Source organism: Neovison vison, unplaced genomic scaffold (genome assembly GCF_020171115.1).
Source record: "Neovison vison isolate M4711 unplaced genomic scaffold, ASM_NN_V1 Scaffold_094, whole genome shotgun sequence".
NCBI classification, from domain to species: Eukaryota; Metazoa; Chordata; class Mammalia; order Carnivora; family Mustelidae; genus Neogale; species Neogale vison.
Genome location: NW_025334898.1, coordinates 1,935,531 through 1,946,669, shown reverse-complemented (window position 1 = coordinate 1,946,669; position 11,139 = coordinate 1,935,531).

The window sequence follows — 11,139 nt, the reverse complement described above, 5'->3', positions numbered from 1 at the left end:
CAGAATGCTGCGTTGTGGCTCCAGAATTTCCTATCAAGAGGACATGGGGTAAGGTGAGGATGAGAGCATGAGAGTAGGGTAAGGATGGATTTGTAAACACAAGCTACAGTTCAATTCAGTGCCAAGCAGAAAGCACTCCCAATGTGCAGCGGCTTATTCAAGATATCCAGCAGCTGATTAAGGGTGGATGCCAGATGTTTGCTCACACTGGAGTTTGTGTCTATGATTACTGACAAATGGAAGGCTGGCGTCATGAGGCCATGGAGTATTTCCAAAGTCTAGGCCTATGATATGCTCCAAACAGGAAGGCCCTTTTCCTTGACAGGTGGAGTCTGGTTAGTTTGCTCTAGGGTCCCCCATGGGGAAAGTATGGGGAGCAGAGCTCTCCCACATGGATGCCTGGAAAGCACCCCTCCATTGGCCTTTGCAGCTGAGGAACATGACAGGTTCGTTCTGGTGGCTTTATAGCAAAGGGCGAAGGCCTTGAGTTGGCATGGAATCTCTTGCAGATGGGTCACAATGCTGGTTTGTTAACAGGGAGGTCTTAGAATGTGCTGGTGCCGAAGGTGCCATGTAGTATTCTCCTAACATGAGGTTTTGGCACAGGTCAAAGATCACGGTTTCCTTCTGGGGACAGGAGATGTTCTCTTGTGTGGCCCAGGGACCACATGTTGTATCTTAAGTTGGTATTCCAGAACAGGACTCTGAGGACAGGTGCCTGAAACCTAATCTAGGGTTCCAATGATGTCCTAGGTGCATGATAGGTTCAATCTTCTGACTCAGGACCATTGACTTGGGTGTCTGCCTGCACGTAGGTGATCAGGGTGTTTCAGATTGTGCAATTGCATCCAGTGCTGTTTCCAATATTGGGGTGGGCTCAGAGGCCTCACAGGTTTCTCCTAATCTGGAGGCTTCATGCAACTGTGATGGTCAACGTTTCCTTGGGGATGGCAGCACAGTCTGTGCTGTGGCTCCAGAGAACCCATCCTGGAGGGCATGTGAACCATGGTTTTGGGAGAGATGTTGTCAAACAAAAACTCAGGTTAGGGTTAGTGGATAGGTGATTGCAGGCCCCATGCTTCGACCTGTAGGGTAGCTCATAAAGAAATGTAATTAGGGTGACTGGAAGGCGGTAGCACAGGCAGTTCTCTCTGGATTGTGTGTCCAGGACGGCCTTGGAACGCAGGTATCTTCTCATGGGTCCATGGGAGACATTTCCTCTCTAAGGATCCTGGCAGCAGTCAATAGTTTGGTGGCTTTTTTGGGGAATGGAAGAGTTCTGTTTTCCATCTTAGTGGTGCCCCAAAACTGGGTTTTCAGACACGGGCTCTGGGTCTGGGTACCTGGAAAATCCAACTGATGGTTAGGATTTGGGCCTAGGGGCATTCCAGGCCTGCAATGCGGGATCCTGGTGGTGCAAAAGAGAGTGCTTATTTGAAAGCATACTCAGGCTGAAGGTCGCAATGCCTATTTGTGTCCAGGGCGGCCAATGGAGTAGTCTTGGTCTCATTGTCCATGTAGCTGGCTCCCACTTTGAGGGTTGGACAGCAATCCCAACAGCCAGGTTTCTTGCCATGGGAAAGGAAGAGTTCTCTATTTTGCTTCAGGTTCCCCAATTGGCAGGGATTCCAGAACAGGTCTGGGGACAGGTGCCTGAATACCAAGGATGGGTAGAATTGATGGACTTCGGCCATGGCTGGGCCAACATGCTAGATATGGGGCCCACTCTCTGGGTGGCTGACACTAGGTCGGGGCTCAGGCTCTGTCAGACACAACAAGGGCAACCTAAAAATCGGGGTTCCTCGAGGGCCGAGCAGATTGATTCTAACGTGGAGTTTCTGGGATGACTCACCAGGCACTTCTTCTTTCTATGGGAAAGGCAGAATACTGTGTTGTGGCTCCAGTATTCCCAATCAAGAGGGCTTGTGGACCAGTAGGTGAGGATGGAATTGCAAACCCAAGCAACAGTTCAATTCAGTGCCAAGCGGAAGGAAGTTCCAATGTGCAGTGGCTGATTCGAGATATCCAACACCAGAGTAAGGCAGAATCAAATGTTTGCTCACAGTGGAGTTTGTGTCTATGATGATCGACAAATGGAGGGGTGGCGTCAAGAAGCCATGGAGTATTTCCCACGCTGAGGCCTGTGAGATGCTCCAAAGAGCAAGGTTTCCTTCTACTGGGCAGGTGGAGTCTGGTTTGTTTTCTCCAGGTTCCCCATGTGGAAAGTTTGGGTGGCAGAGCTCTCCCACATGGATGCATGGAAAACACACCTCCATTGACCATTGCAGCTGAGGAACATTCTGGTGGCTCTGGGCGAAGTTCCAAGGCCTTGAGTTGACATGGAATCTCTTGTAGATGGGCCACAATGCTTGCTTGTTACCAAGGAGATCTTAGAATGTGCTGGTTTCTAAGGTGCCATGCTGGATTCAACCTTGGCACAGGTTGAAGAGCACGGTTTCCTTCTGGGGACAGGAGATGTTTTGTTGAGTGGCTCAGGGGCCACCTCTTGTATCATAAGGTGGTATTCCAGAACAGGCCCCTGAGGACAGATGCCTGAAAACCTAATCTGGGTATCCAATGAGGTATTAGGGGCATGTCAGGTTCTATCTTATGACTCAGGTCCATTGACTTGGCTTCTGACAGGATGTAGGTGATCAGGGGGTTTCAGACTGCTCATTTGCATCCAGAGCGGCCGCCAGTATGGGGGTTGGCTCAGCGGCCTTGCAGGTTTCTCCTAATCTGGAAGGTATGCACAACTGTGACGGGCACGTTTCCTTCGGGATGGCAGGCACAGCCCTTTGGTGTGAATCCAGAGACCATATCCTGGAGGGAATGTGAGCCATGGTTTTGGGAGAGAAGTCTGTAAACAAAAATTCGGATTAGGGTTAGTGGCGTTGTGATCGCAGGCCCAATGCGTAGACCTGGAAAGCAGCTTTTCAGGTAATGTAATTATGGTGACTGGAAGGCCATAGAACAGGCTTTTCTATCTTGATTGTGTGTCTAGGATGGCCTCGGAATGCAGATGTGGTCTCATGGGTCCATGGGACATATTTCCTTTCTAAGGATCCTAGTGGCTCTCCACAGTATGTTGGCTTTTTTGGGAAGGGTAGAGTGCTGTTTTCCATCTTAGGGGTGCCCCAATACAGGGATTTCAGAAATGGGCTCTGGGTCTGGGCGCCTGGAAAATCCCACCATATGTTAGGATTTGGGCCTAAGGGCATACCAGGCCTGCAATGCAGGATCCTGGTGGTGCAACTGAGTGGGCTTGTTATGAAGACATGCTCAGGCTGAGAGTCACAATGCCTGTTTCTGCCCAGGGTAGACCTCAGGAGTGGGCGTGGTTTCAATGATCATGCAGCTGGCTTCCACTTTGAGATTTGGACACCCATCCCAACAGCCAGGTTTCCTGCCATTGGGAAGGAGGAGTTCTCTATTGTGCTTCAAGATCCCCTATTGGCAGGGGTTCCAGAAAAGGTCTGGGGAAAGGTGCTTGAATACCAAGGATAAATAGAGATGAGGGACGTGGGCCATGGCTGATACCACATGCTAGATTTGGGGCCCACTCTCTGGGTGGCTGACACTAGGTCGAGTCTCAGGCTCTGTCAGACACAGCACTAGTGGCCAGGGCAGTGTATAAATCGTGGTTCCCTCGAGGGCCAAGCAGATTTATCCTCATGTGGATTTTCTGGGCAGACTCACCAGGCACATCTTATTTCTAAGGGGAATGCAGTATGATGTGTTGTGGCTCTAGAATTCCCTTAAAGAGGGCTTGGGAACAAGTAGGATGAGGATGGAATTGTAAACACAAGCTATGGGTCAATTCAGTGCCAAGTTGAAGGCACGTACAATGTGTAATGGCTTATTCGAGATATCCAGTACCTGAGTAAGGCGGAATCATATGTTTGTTCACACTGGATTTCAGTCTATTATGAGCCAAAAATGGAGGGGTGGCGTCAAGAGGCCATGGAGGTTTTCCCATGCTGAGGATTGTGAGATGCTCCAAACAGCAAGGTTTTCTTCTACTGGACAGGGAGAGTCTCGTTTGTTTGCTCCAGGGTCCCCCATGTGGAAAGTTTGGGTAGCAGGGCTCTCCACATGGATGCTTGGAAAGCACACCTCCATTGACCATAGCAGGGCAGGAACATGGCAGGTTTGTTCTGGTGGCTCCGGACGAAGGGCCTTGAGTAGACATGGAATCTCTTGCAGATGGGCCACAACGCTGGCTTGTCACCAGAAAGATCTTAGAATGTGCTCGTGTCTATGGTGCCATGCAGGATTCTCCTACCCTGAGGGTTTGGCACAGGTTGAAGACATGGTTTCCTTCTGGAGACAGGGTATGTTCTGTGTTGTGGCTGAGGGACCTCAGATTGTATGGGCAGCACAGACCTGTGCTGTGGCTCCAGAGACCCCCATCCTAGAGAGCATGTGAGCCATGGCTTGGGAAGTAAATTCTGCAAACCCAAATTCGGGTTAGGGTTAGTGGCGAGGTGATCGCAGGCCCAATGCGTAGACATGGAGGGCAGCTTGTCAGGAACTGTAATTAGGGTGACTGGAAGTTGGTAGCACAGTCTTCTATCTGGATTATGTGTCCAGGATGGTCTCTGAATGCAGGTGTGGTCTCACGGGTCCATGGGAGACATTTCCTCTCTAAGGATCCTCAGCGTGGGAAATCATCCATGGCCACTTGATGCCACCCCTCCATATGTTGGTCATCATAGACAGAAATTCCAGTGTGAACAAATATCTGATATCTGCCCTTACTCAGGTGCTGGATATCTCAAATAAGCCACAGCACAATGGAACTGCTTTCTGCTTCTGAATTTAACCGCCGTTGTGTTTACAATTCCTTCTTCATCCTACTGATCCCCAAGGCCTCTTGAAAGGGAAATATAGAGCCACAACACAGCATTCTGCATTCCCCATAGAAAGAAGAAGTGCCTGGTTAGGCTGCCCAGAAACCCCACATTAGGATCACTCTGCTCAGACCTTGAGGGAACACCGATTTAATGGCTGCCCTGACGACTAGTGCTGTGTCTGACAGAACCTGAGCCCCGACCTAGGGTCAGCCACCCAGAGAGCGAAACCCATATCTCCAAATAGGCTGGGCCATAGCCCTACTCTGTCATCTCTACCCATCCTTGGTATTCAGGCATCTGTCCCCAGACTTTTGCTGGAATCCCTGCCAGTGGTGGGACCTGAAGCACAATAGAGAACTCCTTCTTCCCCAATGCATGAAAACCTGACTGTTGGGATGGGTTTCCAATCCTCAAAGTGGAAGTCAGCTGCATGGCCAATGAGACCACACCCACTCCTGAGGGCCACCCTGGGCACAAGAAGGCATTGTGACCCTCAGCCTGAGAAAGCTTTCAAACAAGACCTCTCAGTTGCACCATCAGTATCTCTCATTGCAGGCCTGGTATGCCCCTAGGCCCAAATCCTAACCCTTGGTGGGATTTTCCAGGTGCCCAGACCCAAAGCCCATCGCTGGAATCCCTGTATTGGGGCACATCTAAGATGGAAAACAGCACTCTTCCTTCCCTGAAAAAGCCACCAATATATGGAGAGCCACCAGGATCCTTAGAGAGGAAATGTCTCCCATGGCCCCATGAGACCACACCTGCATTCCGAGTCCATCCTGGATAAAAAAATCCAGATAAAAAATCCAGTAATACTGCCTTCCCGTCACCCTAATTACAGTTCCTGATGAGCTGCCCGCCAGGTCTATGCATTGGGTCTGTGATCTCTACACCACTAACCCTAACAAGAATTTGTGTTTGCAGATTTATCTCCAAAACTATCGCTCACATGACCTCCAGGATGTGGTCTCAGGACCCACACCACAGGACTGTGCTGCCATTCTCAAGGAAAATGTGCCCATCACAGTTGCCCAAACCTTCGAGATTAGGAGAAACCTGCAATGCCCCTGCGCCCACCTCAATATTGCCAGCGGCTCTGAACGCAAATGTCCAGTCTGAAACACCCTGATCACCTACATCCAGGCAGGCAGCCACGTCAATGGTCCTGAGTCAGATTTTGAACCTGAAGTGCCCAAGGACCTCAATGGAAACTTAGATTAGGTTTTCAGGCATCTGTCCTCAGGGGCATGTTCTGGAATACCAACTTATGATTCAACCCGTGTCACTGAGCCACACAACAGAATATCTCCCATCCCTAGAAGGAAACCGTGCTCTTTGACCTTTGCCAAACCCTCAGGGTAGGAGAATCCTGCTCGGCACCTTAGCAACCAACATATTCTAAGATTTCCCTGGTAACAAAGCAGCACTGTGGCCCATCTGCAAGAGATTCCATGTCAACTCAAGGCCTTGGTCCTTCACCCCAGAGCCATCAGAAAGATCCTGGCATTTTCCTCATCTGCAATGGTCAATGGAGGTGTGCTTTTTAGGTATCCATGCGGGAGAGCCCTGCTACCCAAACTTTCCACATGGGGGAAGCTGAGGCAAATAAACCAGACTCCAACTGTCCAGTAGAAGGAAACCTTGCTGCTTAGATCATCTTACAAGTCTCAGCTTGGGAAATCCTCCATGGCCTCTTGACGAGATCCCTCCATTTGTCAGTAATCATAGACACAAACTCCACTGTGAGCAAACATCTGATTCTACCTTACTCAGGTGCTGGATATCTTGAATAAGTCGCTGCACACTGGAACTGCCTTCCGCTTGGCACTGAATTGAACCGTAGCTTGTGTTTACAATTCCATTCTCACCAGACTGGTTCCCAAGCCCTTTTTTTGGGAATTCTGGAGCCACAACACAGCATTTTGCCTTCCCCTTAGAAATAAGAAGTGACTGGTGAGTCTGCCCAGAAAGGCAACATGAGGATCAATCTGCCCGGCTGTCAAGGGAACCCCAATTATAGGCTGCCCTGACCACTAGTAACAGAGCCTGAGACACGACCTAGTTTCAGACACCCAGAGAGCAGGCCCTATATCTAGCATGTGAGACTGGCCATGGCCCATGTCTGTCATCTCTACCCATCCTTGTTATTCAGGCACCAGTTTCCAGACCTTTGCTGAAATGCCTGCCAATGGGGGAACCTGAAGCACAATAGAGAACTCTGCCTTCCACATGGCAGGAAACCTGGCTGTTGGGATGGACATCCAACCCTCAAAGTGGGAGCCAGCTGCATGGCCAATGAGACCAGGCCCACTCCTGAGGGCCGCTCTGAGCACAAACTGGCATTGTGACTCTCAGCCTGATCATGCTTTCAAAAGCCCTCTCAACTGCACCACCAGGATCCTGCATTGCAGGCCTGGTATGCCCCTAGGCCCAAACCCTAACCCTGGTGGGATTTTCCAGGCACACAGACCCAGAGCCCGTCTCTGGAATTCCTGTATTAAGTCACCCCTAAGATGGAACAACACTCTTCCCTCACTGAAAAAACCACCAAACTATGGAGGGCCACCAGGAACCTTAGAGGGGAAATGTCTCCCATGGACACATGAGAACACACCTTCATTCCGAGGCCATCCTGGACATACAATCCAGACAGAAAAGCCTGTGGTACCGAATTCTAGTCACCCTAATTACAGTTCCTGATGAGCTGCCCTCCAGCAGTAGGCATTGGGCCTGCGATCAACTAGCCACTAACCCTAACCTGAACTTGTGTTTGCAGACTTCTCTAAAAATACCATGGCTCATATGTCCTCCAGGATGGTGTCTCTGGAGCCACACCACAGAAATGTGCCTGCCACCCCCAAGGATTCTGTGCCCGTCACAGTTGCCAAAACCTTCCAGATTAGGAGAAACCTGAGGACCCTGGGACCACCCCAATATTGGCTGCCGTTCTGTATGCAAATGCCCAGTCTGAAACAACCTGATCACCTACATCCAGGCAGACACCCAAGTCAATACTTCGGAGTCAGAAAATTAAACTATACATGCCCCTAGGACCTCACTGGAACCCTAGATTAGGTTTTCAGGCATCTGTCCTCAGAGGCCTGTTCTGGAATACCAACTTATGATACAACATGTGGTCCCTGAGCCACACAGCAGAACATATCCTGTCCCCAGAAAGAATCTATGTGCTTACCTGTGCCAAACCTTCAGGTTTGAAGAATCCTGCACGGAACCTTAGCCACCAGCAAAATCTAAGATCTCCCTGGTAACAAACCAGCATTGTGCCCCATCTGCAAGAGATTTCATGTCAACTCAAGACCTTGGACCTTCGCCCCAGAGCCACCAGAAGGAACCTGCCATGTTCCTCAGCTGCAATGTTCAATGGAGGTGTGCTTTCCTGGCATCCATGCAGGAGAGCTCTGCCACCCAAACTTTCCACATGGTGGACCCTGTAGCAAACAAACCAGGGTCCACCTGTTCTTTATAAGGAAACCTTGCTGTCTGGAGCATCTCACAAGACTCAGTGTGGAAAATCCTCCATGGACTCTTGACGCCACCCTTCCATTTGATGGTCATCATACACACAAACTCCAGTGTGAGCTAACATCTGACATTAGCCCTAACTCAGATGCTGAATATCTCAAATAAGCTGCTGCACATTGGAAATGCCATCTGCTTTGCACCGAATTGAACCCTAGCTTGTGTTTGTGATTCCATATTCACCCTACTCGTCCTCAAGTCCTGTTGAAAGGGAATTCTGGTGCCACAACCCACCATTCTGTTTCACCATAGTAAAATGTAGTGCCTGGTGAGTCTGCCCAGTTTCCCCACTTGAGTATCAATCTGCTAGGCCCTCGAGGGTACCCCGATATATAGGATGCCCTGGGCACTAGAGCTGTGTCTGGGAGAGCCTGAGCCCCGACTTAGTGTCAGCCACAAAGAGAGTAGGCCCCATATCCAGCATGTTAGACCGGCCATGACCCAAGTCCGTCAGCTCTACCCATTCTTCATATTCAGGCATCTGTCCACAGACCTTTGCTGGAGTCCTTGCCAATAGGGGAACCTAAAGCAGAATAGAGAACTCCTCCTTCCCAAGGGCAGGAATCCTGGCTGTTGGGATGGTTGTCCTCAAACTTGGAGTAAACTGCATGGCCAATGAGACCACGCCCACTCCTAAGGGACTCCCTGGGAAAAAACAGGCATTGTGACCCTCAGCCTGAGCATGATTTCAAACAAGCCCTCTAAGTTGCACCACCAGGATCCCGCATTGCAGGCCTGGTATTCCCCTAGGCCCAAATCCTAATATTTGGTGGGATTTTCCAGGTGCCCAGCCCCAGAACCCTTCTCTAGAATCCCTGGTTTGGGGCACCCCTAAGCTGGAAAACCCCACGCTTCCCTTCCCCGAAAAAGCCACCAAACTATGGAGAGCCATGAGGATCCATAGACAGGGAAAATCTCCCATGGGCCCATGAGAACACAGCTGCATTCCAAGACCATCCTGGACACAAAATGCAGATAGAAAAGCCTGTGCTACTACCTGTCAGTCACGCTAATTACAGTTCATGATGAGCTGCCCTCCAGGTCTTCGCTTTGGCCCTGCAATCTCCTCGCCACTAACCCTTACCCAGTTTTGAGTTTGCAGACTTATCTCCTAAAACCTTGGCTCACATGCCCTCCAGGATGGGGACTCTGGAGCAACACCACAGGAATGTGCCTGCCTTCCCCAAGGAAACTGTGCCCGTCACAGTTGCCCAAACCTTCCAGATTAGGGGAAAGCTGCAAGGCCCCTTAGCCTACCCCCATATTGGTGTCCACTCAGGACACAAATGCGCAGTGTGAAACACCCTGATCACCTACATCCAGTCAGACAACCAAGTCAATGGTCCTGAGTCAGAAAATTGAACATGACAGTCCCCTAGTACCCCACTGGAACCCTAGATTAGGTTTTTAGGCATCTATTCTCCGGGGCCTGTTCTGGAATACCAACGCAACAGGCGGTCCCTGAGCCATACAACAGAGCATCTTTTGTCCCAAGAATGAAACTGTCCTCTTCAACCTGTGCCAAACTCTCAGTATAGGAGAAACTTGCACGGCACCTTAGCCACCAGAACATTCTAAGATCTCCCTGGTAACAATCCAGCATTGTGACCCATCTGCAAGAGAGTTTATGTCAACTGAAGGCCTTGGTCCTTTGCCCCAGAGCCACTAAAACGAACATGGCATGTTCCTCAGCTGCAATATCAATGGAGGTGTGCTTTCCAGGCACCCATGAGGGTGAGCTATGCTACCGAACTTTCCACATGGGGACCCCCTAGCAAAACAAAACAAAACAAAACAGGCTAGACCTGTCCAGTAGAAGGAAACCTTGTTGTTTGGAGCATCTCACAATCCTCTGCATGGGAAATCCTCCATGGACTCTTTACACTACCGCTCCATTTGTCAGTCATCATAGATACAAACTCCAGTGTGAGCAAACATCTGACATCTGCGCTTACTGAGGTGCTGGATATCTCGAAACAGCTGCTGCACATTGGAAATGTCTTCTGCTTGGCAGTAAATCGAACCGTAGCTTGTGTTTAAAATTCCATCCTCACCCTACTGGTCCCCAAGCCCTCTTGATGAGGAATTCTGAAGGCAGCATTCTGCCTTCCCCATATAAAAAAGAAGTGCCTGGTGAGTCTGCCCAGAAACCCCACATGAGAATCAATTTTCATCCCTCAAGGGAACCCCGATTTACAAGCTGCCCTCGCCACTAGTGCTGTGCCTGAAACAGCCTGAGCGCCAACCTAGTGTCAGCCACCCAGAGAGAGGGCCCCATATGAAGCATGTGAGACCGTCCATGGCCCAAGTCCATCATCTCTACACATCCTTGGTATTCAGACACCTGTCCATAGATGTTTGCTGGAATCCCTGCCAATGGGGGAACCAGATGCATAAAAGAGAACTCCTTTTACCCCATGGCAGGAAACCTGGCTGTTGGGATAGTTGTCCAACCCTCAAAGTCGGAGCTAGCTGCATGTCCAATGAGAACAAGTCCACGACTGATAAACTGCCCTGGGCACAAACAAGCATTATGACCCTCAGCCTGAGCATGCTTTCCAACATCCCCTCTCAGTTGTACAACCAGGATCCCGCACTGAAACCCGGCTATGCCCCTACGACCAAATTCTAACCCTTTGTGTGATTTCCAAGGCACTCAGACTTAGAGCCCATCTCTGGAATCCCCATTTGGGGCACCCCTTAGATGGAATGCAGCACTCTTCCCTTCCCCAAAATAGCCACC